We start from the raw sequence: 17,153 nt of genomic DNA on the forward strand, positions 1-17,153 counted from the left end.
CACATCCACCTTTATTGTCAGCAAGCTTGATTTTTTTCTAGCACTCTCCAGGCAATGTCATCTGGTTTGTGCTGAGCCTCTAGGAAATGTTTAACTAGAGGTGCATTCAGTTTCTTGGTATTGATAGCAGATCTGTGCTCTGTCAGGCGTGTTTGAATTGACCTGCATGTTTCGCCTACATAACCCATTTCACACGGGCAGTTAATGAAATAGACCACATTCGCGGTTTTACAATTCCACAATTCGGTCGCTTTGAAGGTGGAACCATTATGTGTAAATGATTCCCCTGAGATGATGGTTTTGCACGATTTGCAAGAGGAGCAAGGAACCGTACCCCTGACGGGCAGGTTCGTCAATATTGCTCTCTGGATTTGGGGGGGCGTTGGACAGCTTGCGATTAAATTTGGAGTGGACTATTTTGTCCTTTAAATTCCGATTTCTCCTGTGGGCAAATAAGGGTTTCGCCAAGGCGGATGCGGAGGACGGATTGCAATTTAGAATGTGCCAATTCCCGTTGACTATCTGTCTTATGCGCTCGTTCATCGTTGAGTGAGTGGTCACACAAACGATGCGGTCCTTAGCCTGTTTTTCTTTGGGAACTAATAGAGCGTCACGGTCAAAGTACCTTGCACGTTTGTAGGAGTCTCTTATTAGTCTGTGGGGGTAACCCCGATCAAGAAATTTTCTACGCATGATTGCAGATTGCCTATCGTAATCTACTAGATTCGTACAGTTCCTGCGGACCCTGAGGAACTGTGAGAAAGGGATACTCTCTCGTTGGCATTTGGGATGGAAACTGCTGAAATGCAGGAGAGTATTCAGAGCAGTTTCCTTCACAAATAGATCTACCTCCAACTTGTTGTCTTTGACTCTGATAAGAAGATCTAAAAATTCGACTTGGTATTCATCGTAATGAGCTGTGAATCTCAAATTTGCGTTTGTCAGGTTGATCCACTCCAAGAACTCAAGGAGAGTGTCTTTCCCATTGGTCCAGATAAAAAAGATGTCATCGATGTATCTGGACCAATGGGAAATTGACTCGAAAAAAGGGGCTATTTCGTTGTATATGAAGTTCTCTTCAAAATAAGACATATAAATGTGGGCTATGGAAGGAGCGACTGACGCTCCCATGCTGACACCTCTGAGCTGGCGGTAGATATTGTTGCCAAATTCGAAGACATTCTCAGTGAGAACTATGAAAAGACAGTCTATGAGGAACTGTTTGGGACAAGCAATGTTCTGGGTGTCTATGAACCAATCTGTCGCTCTGATTGCTTCATCTAATGGTATATTACTGTAAAGGGATTTGATATCCATCGTTACAAGTATATCTCTCCCTGTTATGAAATTTAAATTCTCCACAGTATTAATCATGTGGCAGGTGTCTTTGATGTATGATTTGATTTTGGGGATATGGGGTCTTAAAAAGTGATCGACAAATTTGGAAAGTCGTTCTGTCGGAGTACCAATCGTTGATACTATTGGTCTATATGGAGGGTTTTTCGAATCCTTGTGTATTTTAGGAAGACCATAAATACATGCAGTTTTCATTTTGTTGGTGTTCAAAAACTCATGATCCTTTTTATTGATGTCACCATTTAAAAGGGCATCGTTTGTTAGGGTGCCAATTTTTTTAATTATCGTATTGGTTGGATTGCAGTTTATCTGTAAATAGGTAGAGCTATCACTCAACATTCTTAACATGTTTACTTCATAGTCACTGGAGTCAAGGACAACGATACCCCCTCCCTTGTCTGCTCCTTTAATCGTGAGGTCTTTATTATTCATCAAGTCTTTTAAGGCTAGTGATTGCTGCTGGTTTAAGTTATATTTGGGTTTTGGAATAAATTCCAAAGATTTTTCTAATTTTTTCATAACTACTAGCTCAAAAGCCGCTACTTCAGGCCCCAGCTGTTCCAAACCTGGGGTGAAGGTAGAGGTGGGTGAGATTTCATTTTTCTCTTGGGTTATGGAATCATCTATGCTGTTCTCTTTATCTTGGAAAAACTTTCTTAATCTAATTTTCCTAAAAAGGGCAATTATGTCCCTGTGGAGTTCAAAGGTGTTCACAAAGGAGTGCGGTACAAATGAGAGCCCTTTTGATAGTAGAGCTTCACTAGAATCATCAAGTCTTTTAGAAGACAGATTGAAAATTGGAATTATATCCCCTGACCCCAATACTGCCTGTTGCGAGTCTCTCTGATGAATTGGGGTTCTTGCTGTTGATGTTGTTGGTGTTGTTGGTGCTGTTGGTGTTGTAAATGTTGCTGATGTTGTACTTGATGTGTGTGTTGATTTGTCTGAAAACTCCCTCTCGATTGTCCCTGGTTCTGGAATCTCACCCTGGGGCGACCGCGTCGAGGCCCCCTGTTTGATAAAAAAGGGCGTCGTTGGGGCCTAGAGTTGGGATATGAGAACCCACCATCTGACTCATAATATGCATTGCTTTGGCCTTCACCTTCTGAGTCTGATGAATCGGTAAAATTGTTGATTCTCTGTTGGGCATTGCCAGACTCATTAGTGTAGTGGTTCTGTTGGTAAAAGTCAATGTGGAGATAGGGATAGGCAACCTCTTCTGAATAGAATCTTTTATCCTTGTTAAGTTTGTCCGTTTTCCGTTTATTCAGGTAAATGCTAAATGATTCTAGATATTTATTATATTCTTCTATCTTTTTGATGGCATCATCCACTCCTGTGAGTTGTTTAAATTTTTCTTCTAAATCATCTATCTCCTTTTTTATTTCTAGGGCCAGTTCCTTTGAGGTTGCCACTATTAATATCATAAGATCACGTGAACAGCGGTTTGCTATGAAACTCCACTTTTCCAAAAACGGTCTGTGGTGCACGAAAAGACCTGGTATATTTCGTACCCTCAGGCCGTTCGGAATAACTCCTGATTTTAGATAAGCTATCATGAATTCCCCATGGGCTTCCATGCGGATTAGTTTTTTCTTAAGGTCTAATAGTTTCTTACCTTCATCCTGTCCTCTAACTGATGAGTTAGTATTGTTGGTGGGAATCGATGTACCAACTAAAGTTTCGAATTCCTCATCCGTAAATCCGAAAGTTTTCATGTTGGCCATCCCTGCTGGAAGTGGGAAGGAGACAGGATGGGATGAGTAGCGGAAAGATTATAATTTACTGCTCAAATATAGTACAATCAATAACAAACCCTGGATTGGGAGGAAAACAGGCCCTGCACAGACAAGCTGTGGGAAAATCAATGTGAACAACAAGGACCCCCTGTTCAAGTACTGAATTTGTAATGCTGGGAAATAGACAATGCGTGAAAAGAAAAATACGATTGATGATATAACTAGGGAACAGAACAATATGTGAAGCACAACCACCAATTAAAAATTTACAAGTTCGATTTATTGATGAAATTACATTATCATTTTTTAAAAACACAATCAATACAATGTTTCTATAAAAGTACACAAAATTATGTATAAAAGAAATATTTGTGACACAATTATACAAGGAAATACATAAAAGACATAGGTGGCAAACAATAAAAAAGTATCGACGCGCGTTTCGGCGTTAACAAAACGCCTTCATCAGGAGCCACATTCAATCTGTAAAACATGTATAAAAAAAGTTAGAAACAACTAGAGGTCATGAATAACTCATAACAGACAATCAATAGTCTAAAACATATTGTTGTGCTTACATAACAAGGAAAACCCTACAAGATGCAGCTACAAATTGTAGCTACAACTGATACAGACTAGTTAATATATATTTGAGCAGTAATTATACCCATCAATGGAAAAAAGGGGGGTATTATTAGGTATAGATGACTGCAGAATGTCTGTCATCTATAAAGCAGCAGTCATAGTTTGTATGTAGTTTAGTATTATTGGCTTGAGTGTGTTAAGACCAAAATCTGGTAGAGGTATTCCATTTATTCAAAGATATTTGTCTGGACATAACCTCTTCTCTTTAGTCTTACCTAGTGAACACAAGATGGGTGTTCTCTATTAGTTCTGGAAAAAGTCCGACATCTGTTTTCTTGGCGGTACTCTATCTCGCCTGGCTAGAAGTCTTGGTCTGAAAAAGATGTATCTATTAACCATATGTACTACTCTAATCACTATTCGGTTATAAAAATCAATTCTTTTGGGGAGGGATGAAATCAATGTCTTGCACTTCTTGGTACTAGTTTTTTATTGCAAAGTTCTATGGTTTCCTACTTTTTTCACACGGGTTAGTTTCATGGGTACCCCTTTTCCATTTTACAGAATTTATTACGGGGTTATGCGGAAAAAATGTATACCAATATATCACATTTTTTTAAAAGAGTACCTAGTAGGGGGGGATCAGCTAAACCCTCACATTTAATAATAAATAGGTATTTACTTATGCATCAGGAAGAAAGCGGCATGATTCCCATTTCTATTACTTAGCAGTTTGTATTGTCATAGATCCAATGAAAACGTAGGATATTGCATATGTATCAGACAAGCAGTCAGATGATTCCCATATCTGTGGGAAAAGGATATCGAAAATCTATCCCACATGAGGCAATTTGTCACACACAACACCCATGCATCTGAAATGAGAAGTGCTTACCGTTTCTATTAAAATGTGTGTTGTATTGTCGATGTACAAGCGATCACCACCCAGAAATCCTGTGTAATACCGGTGTGGCTTTAACGTGCTAAGAATAAAGGGCGCATAACATTACTATCGAGCGAGTCATTAATGGTAAAACAACTTCAAAGCAGCCTCATAGCTTGCTTACCGAAAACAAAAGGAAGGCGAGCCGTGGCTTCAACCTGTCAAGAGCCAAATAGGTCACAGTCTGTAGTATTTTTCTGGCGTCTCGCAGCCGTTGGTGTGCGTGTGTTTGTTCCTAGGAAGGGTGTAGAGCGTAAACAATTATTGTAATACAAGATATTACGGCGGCTAATGTAGCTCATCTAGCGAGTGAATTGTATGCTGCCTCATAGCTAGCTTACCGAGAATAGAAAGAATGCGAGCCGTAACTTCAACCTGTTAGACGCCAAGGATATTTCCGTCTTTTTTAGTCTTTAACGGCGTCTCACAGCCGTTGGCTTGCACGTGCTTGTTCCTAAGGGGAATTCAAAGCCGGACTCAATTATTTAAATTTGTAGTGCCGGTACATCAAGCCAAGCAAAAACAGGACGGCGGCGCACATCTAAGCCGATTGCTTACCGAAAAAGGATAGAGTACGGTCCGTGACTTCAACCTGCGGGCGCCGCGTTAGAAACTTCGATCGGCGTCCCGCAGCCGTTGGAAAAGGATGGTTGACCAGCCGGGAGGGCTGTCCTGCTTTAAATACCCGGAAATGGGTTTGACCACAGTTCTTAAAGGGCAAGTGACCGTTACCTTCAGAACTCGGGTCTTCTGGTAGCGATGTGTATTTATAAATCATGACTCTCTAGTGGTCCTATGAGAACCATATAGAGTTTAACGAATATTATATATGCAACTCCACTGTTGATGGGGGCTCCAACAGGTGAACAATGATCAATACGATCAATGATCAATCAGAATAAACATTTATTTTATGAAGGTTAACCTGATCAGAAGCAGTTTTATTTTAAAATTCGGACATGTTTACAAATCATGACTCTCTCGTGGTCCTGTAAGAACCATCTTGAATTTGACGGCTATTACGCATGCAGTTACACACGGATATGCGGCTACATTGTTGGTGGAGGCCCCAACAGATGAACAGTGATCAATGCGAACAGTGATCAATGCAAATAAACATTATTTTGTAAAAATTAACCTAATCAAAAGAAGTTCTATTGTGATAAAATAGGACGTGTTAGATGGGGTTTACATTCCCACAGCCAGTATTTTTAAGATGGCCTTAATTGTTCTTCTCAAAATAGTGCGTGTGAGCACAGTGTTTGGAATTTGTTGGGAACGTGAGACAGGTTTTTGGAAATCTGAAAACTGGGCTTAGAAAGAAAATACAGTGGGCCCTAAAAGATGGCATTCTCCCACGGAATCTCATTATTCAAACCCTTTTTGTACGTATTCAGAACAAATATCCAAAAAACTTCGCGTTTTTTTCGAATAGCACATCCACCTTTATTGTCAGCAAGCTTGATTTTTTCTAGGACTCTCCAGTGAATGTCATCTGGTTTGTGCTGAGCCTCTAGGAAATGTTTAACTAGAGGTGCATTCAGTTTCTTGGTATTGATAGCAGATCTGTGCTCTGTCAGGCGTGTTTGAATTGACCTGCATGTTTCGCCTACATAACCCATTCCACACGGGCAGTTAATGAAATAGACCACATTCGCGGTTTTACAATTCCACAATTCGGTCGCTTTGAAGGTGGAACCATTATGTGTAAATGATTCCCCTGAGATGATGGTTTTGCACGATTTGCAAGAGGAGCAAGGAACCGTACCCCTGACGGGCAGGTTCGTCAATATTGCTCTCTGGATTTGGGGGGCGTTGGACAGCTTGCGATTAAATTTGGAGTGGACTATTTTGTCTTTTAAATTCCGATTTCTCCTGTGGGCAAATAAGGGTTTCGCCAAGGCGGATGCGGAGGACGGATTGCAATTTAGAATGTGCCAATTCCCGTTGACTATCTGTCTTATGCGCTCGTTCATCGTTGAGTGAGTGGTCACACAAACGATGCGGTCCTTAGCCTGTTTTTCTTTGGGAACTAATAGAGCGTCACGGTCAAAGTACCTTGCACGTTTGTAGGAGTCTCTTATTAGTCTGTGGGGGTAACCCCGATCAAGAAATTTTCTACGCATGATTGCAGATTGCCTATCGTAATCTACTAGATTCGTACAGTTCCTGCGGACCCTGAGGAACTGTGAGAAAGGGATACTCTCTCGTTGGCATTTGGGATGGAAACTGCTGAAATGCAGGAGAGTATTCCGAGCAGTTTCCTTCACAAATAGATCTACCTCCAACTTGTTGTCTTTGACTCTGATAAGAAGATCTAAAAATTCGACTTGGTATTCATCGTAATGAGCTGTGAATCTCAAATTTGCGTTTGTCAGGTTGATCCACTCCAAGAACTCAAGGAGAGTGTCTTTCCCATTGGTCCAGATAAAAAAGATGTCATCGATGTATCTGGACCAATGGGAAATTGACTCGAAAAAAGGGGCTATTTCGTTGTATATGAAGTTCTCTTCAAAATAAGACATATAAATGTTGGCTATGGAAGGAGCGACTGACGCTCCCATGCTGACACCTCTGAGCTGGCGGTAGATATTGTTGCCAAATTCGAAGACATTCTCAGTGAGAACTATGAAAAGGTCAGGAAATGCCCCACTGAACAGGTGCTGGATCCTGGAACAATGGACCAGACACCCTCCAAGAAAAAGAGCAGTAGGGTTAAGGCTGTGCCTTCCCCCTTGCCCCAGGTCATGGATCAAGTCTCAGAGGAGGCTGACCTACAGGAATTGAGGGAAACTGAGCCTAGAGAGTTCGAACTTGATCAAGTTGAATTCTTGGGTTCAGGGGGACCCTCAAGGGAAGACCTGGGGAAGGACCAGTTAGACTGCCCTTCTCTTGAACCCCTCAGACAGCAGGCTGCTGCTGAGGCTGCTGGGAACGCCACAGGTACCCACAAGGTATACTGGGAAGATGGACTCCTGTACACTGAGTCAAGAGACCCCAAGCCTGGCATGACCAGGAGGCTGGTTGTACCCTTGTCTCAGCGAGGTTTCCTACTTACCTTGGCCCAGGAGATTCCCTTAGCAGGTCACTTAGGCCAGACAAAGACGTGGGACAGGCTTGTCTCACACTTTCACTGGCCTCATATGAACGAAGATACCAAGGAGTTTTGCCGCTCCTGTGTCACTTGCCAAGCCAGTGGTAAGTCAGGTGGCACGACAAAGGCCACCCTTATACCAATGCCTGTGGTGGGGGTGCCCTTTGAACGGGTGGGGATTGACATCGTCGGTCCCATGGAACCACCAACAGCATCAGGGCACAAGTTTATACTGGTGGTAGTGGATCATGCCACCAGGTATCCTGAAGCTATTCCCCTTAGGACCACTACAGCACCTGTTGTGGCAAGAGCCCTAGTTGGAGTATTCTCCAGAGTGGGCTTCCCTAAGGAGGTCGTCTCCGACAGAGGTGCAAACTTTATGTCGAGCTACTTAACTGCTATGTGGAAGGAAAGTGGTGTCAACTACAAGTTCACTACACCCTATCATCCACAATGCAATGGGCTTGTTGAGAGATTCAACAGGACCCTGAAAGGGATGATTCATGGACTACCTGAAAAGCTTCGGCGTAGATGGGACGTCCTGATCCCCTGCCTTTTATTCGCTTACAGAGAAGTCCCACAGAAGGGGGTTGGCTACAGCCCTTTTGAACTTTTGTACGGGCATCCTGTAAGAGGACCCCTGTGTTTGGTGAAGGAAGGATGGGAGAGACCTCTCAAAAAGCCTGCAACCAACATAGAGGACTATGTGCTTGGCCTCCGCTCGGGGATGGCTGAATACATGGAGAAGGCATCAGAAAACCTTAAGGCCAGCCAAGAACTCCAAAAAGCTTGGCATGACCAAAAGGCTGTCTTGACTGTTTACCAGCCCGGACAGAAGGTGTGGGTGTTGGAGCCAGTGGCCCCAGCAGCACTCAAGGACAAATGGTCCGGGCCCTACACCATCCTGGAGAAAAAGGGAGAGGTCACCTACCTGGTCGACCTGGGAACTCCCCGGAGCCCCCACAGGGTGCTTCATGTCAACAGGCTCAAGGCATATGTCGACAGGAAGGACATGAGTTTGCTCATGGCCATAGATGAGGGACAGGAGGAGGAGAGTGACCCTCTCCCCGACCTGCTCACTCAGAATCCTGACGATGGATCGGTAGATGGTGTTGTCTTTTGCGGCAGCCTCTCCGAACATCAACAGGAGGATTGTAAACAGGTTCTTCAATCCTTCCGGCATATGTTCTCTCTAACACCCAGTCAAACCAATTGGTGCACCCATGAGGTTGACACTGGTGACAGCTTGCCCGTCAAGAGTAAAATCTACCGGCAGCCTGATCACGTTAGAGACTGCATCAAGAGTGAAGTGCAGAAAATGTTGGAGCTGGGAGTCATTGAACCCTCGGATAGCCCTTGGGCTAGTCCCGTAGTTCTAGTGCCGAAACCTCACACCCCGGGCGGTAAGAAAGAGATGAGGTTCTGCGTAGACTACAGGGGTCTCAATGCAGTCACTAAGACTGACGCCCACCCAATACCAAGGTTTGACGAGCTTATCGATAGATTGGCTTCGGCCAACTACTTGAGTACGTTTGACCTGACAGCTGGGTATTGGCAAATCAGGTTAGCTGAGGACGCCAAGCCTAAGACAGCATTTTCTACCCCTGGTGGGCATTATCAGTTCGTGGTGATGCCCTTTGGTCTGAAAAATGCACCTGCCACCTTCCAAAGGTTGGTGAATCAAGTCCTTACTGGGCTGGATGACTTCTGTGCAGCGTATCTAGATGATATTGCTGTCTTTAGCTCCACCTGGGAGGATCACCTGGTCCACCTGCGGAAAGCGTTAGAGGCTCTGCAAGCAGCAGGCCTCACTATCAAGGCCACCAAGTGCCAGATAGGGCAGACACAGGTTGTATACCTGGGCCACCTTGTAGGTGGAGGCCAGGTTCAGCCACTGGAGAGCAAAATACAGTCAATCAGGGACTGGGCTCCTCCAACCACCCAGACTCAGGTTCGAGCTTTCTTGGGCCTGACTGGATACTACCGAAAGTTTGTCAGGAACTATGGTTCTATTGTGACACCATTAAATGAACTGACAAGCAAGAAAATGCCAAAAAAGGTTCAGTGGACAGCAGGCTGTCAAAAAGCATTCGATGACCTAAAGCAGGCCATGTGCACAGCGCCTATCCTTAAGAGTCCAGACTACTCCAAACCATTCATTGTCCAAACAGATGCTTCTGAGTTGGGTGTGGGAGCTGTTCTTTCTCAACTGAATTTTGATGGTCAAGACCAGCCCATTGCTTTCATAAGCAGAAGGCTGACCCCTAGAGAGAAGAATTGGTAGCTATTGAGTGGGAGGCCTTTGCTGTGGTTTGGGCCCTGAAGAAGCTGAGGCCATACTTGTTTGGCACTCACTTCAAGATTCAGACCGACCATAAGCCCCTCTTGTGGCTAAATCAGATGAAGGGTGAAAACCCCAAACTGCTAAGGTGGTCCATTTCCCTACAGGGGATGGACTTTACAGTGGAACATAGACCTGGTACTGATCATGGCAATGCCGGTGGGCTCTCCAGATATTTCCACTTAGAACAAGAAGACTCACCTGGTCAAGGTTAGCTTATTGTCCCAACGTTTGGGGGGGGTCATGTAGGAGAGTAGGGTCTGCAATCCCATGATCACCCAGATTTTTTGCTTTTGTTTCACTGGTTTACGACTTTCTCTGGCTGTGGGCCTGCCAATCAGACCCACAGCCTGGCTGTTCTCTTTCTAAATTACGACATGTACCCTAGGTGCATTTACCAATTGGTACTGGGCCACCTTATCAGACCCTGTAACTCAGGGCATAGGTGTACCCAGGGCCGCCAGGGGCTGCAGCATGTATTGTGCCACCCCTGGCTGGCCTCCTAAATTTGACACAACTGGCTGCATGACAGCTGGGGGCAAAGTCGTGTAATCACCCTTTGCTTTAGGTATAGTAGCCCTATATCTAACCGTACAATGGACACCCGAGTTCCTATCAGTCACTCCTATGGCAGGCCTTGACAATCCTGAAGGCAGAGTGCGTGGACTCGTGTGAACGGGGTTCTGGCCCGAGCCGAGCCCGGTTGCAGCTTGCGGAACCAAGACCCAATGGCTGTTCCATGATAACGCGTACCACATCGGTAACTTCGGTGTCGCGTTATCAAGACATGTCGAGTAAGGTGTCATACGAATCGGGATGCTGCCCCCTCACCAATCCTGGCGACGAGGTTGGCATTCCGCCCTTCTAGAGGGACACGACATGTACGTAACTGTGAACCCCGGTTAAAGTTAACTAAAGCCTCAGCTCCACAAAATGGATGCTGCCACCACAGACACGAGTCTGACCTCCTGCTGCTGGGAGTCCTTCCAGCGAGGAGCGCTTGGACAAAGGGTTTCCTGTCGAGGGCGGTGTTCGCACCGTCCCAGACAGGGTTTGTGTATTCTGGGTAGGTAGGGCTTTTGCGAGAAGGTGACTGCGGAGTGGCACCCCGGTGCTCACTACGCATCTGCCGGTCAGAACCAGTTCCAGGGGCGCCAGCCCTGGCCTGGGGAAAGTCCGGCAGGGGAGAGGGGTGTAACTACCCCCCTTCCTGGTCCCACCCTTAGGGCAGGACCTAGTCATGTACCCACCCCTTTCTTTAGGATAAAGGCGGGAGCGGGGACCCTTCCAAACTAGATCATCTTTGAATCAAGAACTACTTTCTACGAAAGGACATTCAAGACTCTTCTCAAGATTTCTCCCTTGTGACTAAGGAGTAGTCACCCTGCATCAGCGGGCACCATCTAAGAACTCTGCGGTTTGCTGTAAGTCCTTCCTCAGGAATCCGACGGCCCAGCTCGACGAGAACCGGCTTCCCTGGCACCTCTGACCTCTACCCACGTCATCAGCTCAGCTGTGATCTGTGGGTGCGACGAGACCTCGAGGGACCGGTCATCATCAAAACCTGCACGCATTCTTAACCAGCACGACCATCGAAGTAATTCTCTGGTGAGTGCTCTGGGGTCCGAGAAGCCCCGACCCTGAGCCGCTCCAGCACCGAAGTGCAGTCTCCCAGCATCTCCACGATCTGCGTGGGGCCCTTCTGCTCGCTGCTCAACCCGTTGTCCGGTCACTAGCCGCTGGCTTGTGCCCTCCTGTGACGACATCCGACAACCAACGCTGCTGGTCTGGTTGCTCCAGACTGGCCTTTGCTCCCATCTTTGCGGGAAGCACCCCGGACCCTCCTGGTCCCCTCAAGACGCCATTTCAGGCCCACCACGTGGCCCTGAAATCTGCCAAGGCTTGTTGCCCCAATCCTGGGCCCAGCGACGCCGACAGCATCATCCTTCGTGGGACAGCTCGCACCTCCATCCTGGTCGCCGACAACGCCTCCTGGTCCGTGAGACTGCAGAGCCTAGCGTCGCCCACTCACCTAGTCGAGGTGACGGCCAACCGGTGCCCTCCTGGTACCCTCTGACTACTGGCTAGTAGTACGAACTTGGTCCCCTCTGCTTTCAGGTGTCAACGATCTCTGATCCAGGCTTGGATCTCTACGAACTATTCATCACTGGTCGCCGGCCAGCAACTCCTTTTCTTCCGGCTCCTGGCTCGTCAGCGAAGACCCCGACGCCTGTAAGACTTGTGCAGCCGCAGCCCTCGTGGCTAGGTAAACTCGGCATTTCGGTGCCTGCATAGCCTCTTTACTCTAGGGTCCCGAGTCCCTCGCTTCCGACTTGCCTTATCGGGTCCGCCCGAGACCTCTAAACTTTCCGTGTCCTCGGACACTTGTTTTAATTGTGCACTTGAAGTATTTTCCTAAGAGATTTGGTTTGTGCTTAGTACCCTGTTCTCATAAAGAGTACAGGGCTGTTGTGAATCTTAATAAATATCCTGTTTATTTTCATAACACTTGTGTGGTGTCCTTTCACTTGGTGTTCAAGGGGTATATGTGGTATAACAGCTGGCTTAACACGCCCTCTCGAGTCTTTAGCCTTAGACCGCTCGTATCCACGCTACTAGGATAGCTGGTCTATAGGTTGACTTACAACCAACCACCATAAGGGTCGTTTGGAACGATACATAGCGGTCGCTAGAATAGCGAACGCTGCATATCGGGCCAACTTCTCACACTGGGCAAATCACTTAATCTCCCTGTGCCTAAAAAAAATGAATGTGTCATCTGTAACAAAACTGGTGCTCATCGAAAACGCTCTGATACCTGATTTTCTCTTGTCTAGTTTGTGCTATATAAAACTCTAAATATATATATATATATCATAGATTGGGACTCTTACACATTGTAGCCTATATTGTCTTATGCAGCACATCCTATACATTGATTTACACACTTATGTTCTTTATTGTCAGTGTGTAATGTGTACGTATGATCTAAAGCACGTATGCACTCTACAATGGGATCAGTAGCGCTATAAAACAAATAAAAAATGAGGGCTTTTTAAAATTGATATTTGCATACCTACTCGTATAGACTAATACATATGACATTTCACAGTCCATGCATATCTCTTATATCGAGGGATTAAACAAAGTCAAAAGCTTGCCTCTAAATCATAGTTTCTCTTAAGCACTTGTGAAGCACATGCTGTGTGCCTTTGATTCCTTCCTTTGCATTGGCATGTAGGTGTGAGATTCAGATAGCTCCAGACAGGATCATACTGGAAGAAAAGCAGAGCTGACAACCCCTAATTAAGCCTTTGTCTTGGGCCCAGCTGGAGGTCAAAATAAAAAAAGCCTCATCACTGTCTTCGTGTTGGCTGTAGGCCGATGGGATTGAAAATGAAGTAAATCATAGAAAAATGAATTTAACTGGAAAAAAACCCAGTTAAAACATGGAATACTTCTAGCTGAAACTCATCAAACCTCTGAAATGTGCCTGTTATGATCAGTAACGCACACAACAAACACATGGCATAGCTCATGCCACCTGCCGCGGCACGATGTTGTTAACTTGATCGCTCTTTTGTTTCTGAGCCTTTGCCAAACTGATATTTTGAGCCTGGCGGGTTGCGTGAGTTTTGGTGCGTTTTCTACTTTTCCTTATACCGTTCCTGGATTACGTGCAGGCGGTGGTTAAGATGTTAGATGTCTGAAGCAGAGGAGACTTTCGCATAGAGAGAGGTGAGGTACAGAGAAATGGAGGTGAGCTGAAGAGAAAGACGAGGTTGAGAAATAGTTCATTTAGATGGAGTAGAGAGTGGGCAAGGTGAAATGAAAACATCAGTGCAGTGAGGAGTAAAGAGAGGAGTGAGATAGAGATACAGAGGTAGACAAGGAGAGTGGTGACATTATAAGAAAGAGGAAGAGACGGACTGGGCAGAGAGAAGCATTTTAGAGAGGTGAGATAGAAGGTAGATTCTTAAATGTAGAGATAGGTAGAGGGAGTCAAGTAAAGACAGTAAGGTGAGAGAGAAGAGAGGATGTAAAATAAAGGGATAGGCATTAGACAGAAAGATATGCATGGTAGAGAAAGAGAGCTAGAGAGGTGAAACAGAGAGAGTCGGATCTGAGGACTAGATAGAGACGTGAGGTGGAGGGAAGGCGGGAACTTAGTGATTGGAGAGTAGGGAAAGAATATTTACAACAAGATAGAGGCAAAGAGAGATGTGAAATAGAGACAGGTGAGGTAGAAAGGATGGGCCGAGGTAGAGAGTTGAGGTAGACAGAGGTAGAGTGTGTTTATGGGGGTTGGGCATGAGAAAGAGAGGTAAAGAAGGGTGAAGTCAGGTACAAAGAGAGAGATGGCAGCAATAGATAGGCGAGGCGAGAGACGAATAGATAAAAAGTTATAGTGATGAGGTTGGGATATGGAGAGAGATATAGAGTCAAAAGTAGATAGAGGTAGAGATTGAGTAAGAGAGAAATATGAGAAAAAGACAGCTATGCATCACTCTACCTGGTGGCCCCAGCCAATTTCCCACTTTGTCCATACCTTAAAAGGGCTCTGCTGTCCCCCACAGCCAGGGCATGGCATGGCAGGGACCAGGCTAGAAGCTGAAATCCTGCAAACAGTTCCCTCAGTCACATAAACCCAGTAAACAAGTGAGTGCCACGTGTGCAAAGCAGAAGAGCCGACATTCACCACAGAGTGGTGGTGTGTGTTATTGGCATCAGTCTAGTGACAGTCTGCCATTGGTGCCCTCTGGCTGCTGGCATGAGTCACAATCGCTGTACAGAGCCAATATGTCATATAACCAGCCCACACTTAGTCTGTTGTCTAGAGCGGGTGTCAGAGTTGCACATACGTCATAGAGCGGTCCACACTGAATCAGGGAGGGTGCCCATTTGCTGGGACAATCAGTGGCGCACATACGCGCAGAGCCGTCCATACTGAGCCGCAAGAGCATCCCTGGGTGTTCATGCGCTGAGCCAACAAGGAGTCCATTGTTAAAAGCTGGCGTCAGTGTGAAGAGCCAGAGGTGCACATGCTTGTGAGAGCAGTCTGTGTGGAGTATGACAGGAGGCCCACACACAGTCTTGCACATACTCACAGAATGGTCCCTATATATGGGTCGCTGAGGGTCACTGTGCAGAATGTAAATGTAAATGTATAGGCATTTATATAGCGCACTACTTACCCAGAGGGTCCCAAGGCGCTTCGACCGCTGCAAAACCCTTCCTGGCTTCCCTGAGAGATGGTCCCTTAATGGGTATCTCCAGGGTGAGACCAGGCATCCCCGGCGGTCTGGTGGGGCCGTTAGTGAGGATGAGGCAAGCTAATGCCCAGAGTTGCCGAGTGTGATCGCTGATCAGAGTGGGCACCGAGGCGAGAGAATTATTGAGTCCGCTGACCCTGGTCCAGAAACCTGCCGCACCGGGAATCGAACCCTGGTCCCGGGCCGTCCTCTGCTCTCGGGTCTGCCGCCTCTAACCAGTGAGCCATACTACCAGAGACAGTGCGGCCTTCACCCAGCAGGCTTTCCATACTTGGGTGGAGGTCTAGTAGTGTCAGTACAGTTGTGCAAAGACACTATTGTGTGTACCTGGTAAGGCTGTCTACTGAGGTGGCAGTCTAATAGTGTTGGGTAACTGTAAAGACACTACTGCCTATAGCCTGGCCGTGCTGTCTGTATTCAGTGGGTACTCTAGTTAGGGTCGCTGTGTGGGGACACTACTGCCTGAACCCGGTCGCAGTGTCTGTATTGAGATTTATTTATTTATTTTTATTTTGAGAGTTTTACATAGCGCAAACAAGAACCTTGCGGGTATCAGAGCGCATTGCAAGAAACATGTAGGGAACAGATACAGCTATAGTAGATGCATATATGATTGAGTCTAGTACACAGAACTAGCTAACAATAGATAAGCTATACATTACAAGTTTATATACCTAATTTTTAGACAACATATTGTCAGTAAGAATATAGTTCCAATAATGTTGAGAGAGGTTCAATACAGGGTAGTAGCTAAAAGTCCGGGTATAAAAATAGTGCACGTAAACTTAGACATGAGGATCGCTTTCACTTATGAAAAAGGCAGTAGAGGAGTTCTGTCTCGTTTCTGGTGGTGAGGCATTCCAGATCCTGGGGCCATTCCTATGATGGATCAGTTACATGTTATTTTCTTGGCAGATCTTTGCGGCTTTAAAAGAAGATTCCTGGAGCTCCATGTGGATTTCTTACCAGCGAGAGTGTCAGTTTTTGTGTTAGATAAATTGGGGTATTGTGGTGTAGGCTCTTTTGTGTCAAACATGCGATTTTCAGATGAATTCTCGCTTCGAAAGGTAGCCAGTTTAGAGCTCTAAGGTCCGGAGTGATATGACAGTTTCTTTGGGAGCCTGTGGCCAGTCTAGCCGCTGTGTTGATTGTGGCTCTTAGCAGGGCCGTCGTTGATCTTGGAAGGCCGCAAAGAGTGACACACCCATATTCTACTCTTGGAATTACTAAGGCTTGTTTGAAGTCATATGTGGGCACAATGGGTTTCAGTTTTCTCGAGGTGTTTATTTGAAAGTGTGGTCCTTTTGTAGAGGCACTGATGTGTTTCTGCATGTTAAGGTTTCTGTCCAGCGTTATTCCCAGTTATTTCACCGAGTCTACAATGAGATGACAGCCCAGGGTTAGGATCACTGCATAGTGACTTTACTGTATATACCTGGCTGGGCTATCCATATATCTATAAATAGCTGCCTAGTGTTGTTACGGTTACAGGGTAGGGAAACTACTAAATCTACCTGGTTGGTGACACTGTTGCCCATAACAGGTATGAATGGCTTTCTTGGCTTGGCTGTCTAGTAGTGTTATGATGAATGTGCAGAGACACTACTATCTACACATGGCCTGCTACCTAAATCAAGGTGACAATTTATTGGTGTTATGGTTACTGTGTAGAGACACTTGTCTCTCCCTGGTCAGGCCATCTATATAAAGGAGACAGTCTAGTAGTGTTAGGGCCAATGTGTAGAGACTCTACTGTCTATACTTGGTCGGGACGTCAATATCAGGGGGGAGAGTCTAGTAGTATTATGGTAAATTTGTAGAT

This window comes from Lissotriton vulgaris, chromosome 2_1 (assembly GCF_964263255.1).
Source record: "Lissotriton vulgaris chromosome 2_1, aLisVul1.2, whole genome shotgun sequence".
Classification (NCBI taxonomy): domain Eukaryota; kingdom Metazoa; phylum Chordata; class Amphibia; order Caudata; family Salamandridae; genus Lissotriton; species Lissotriton vulgaris.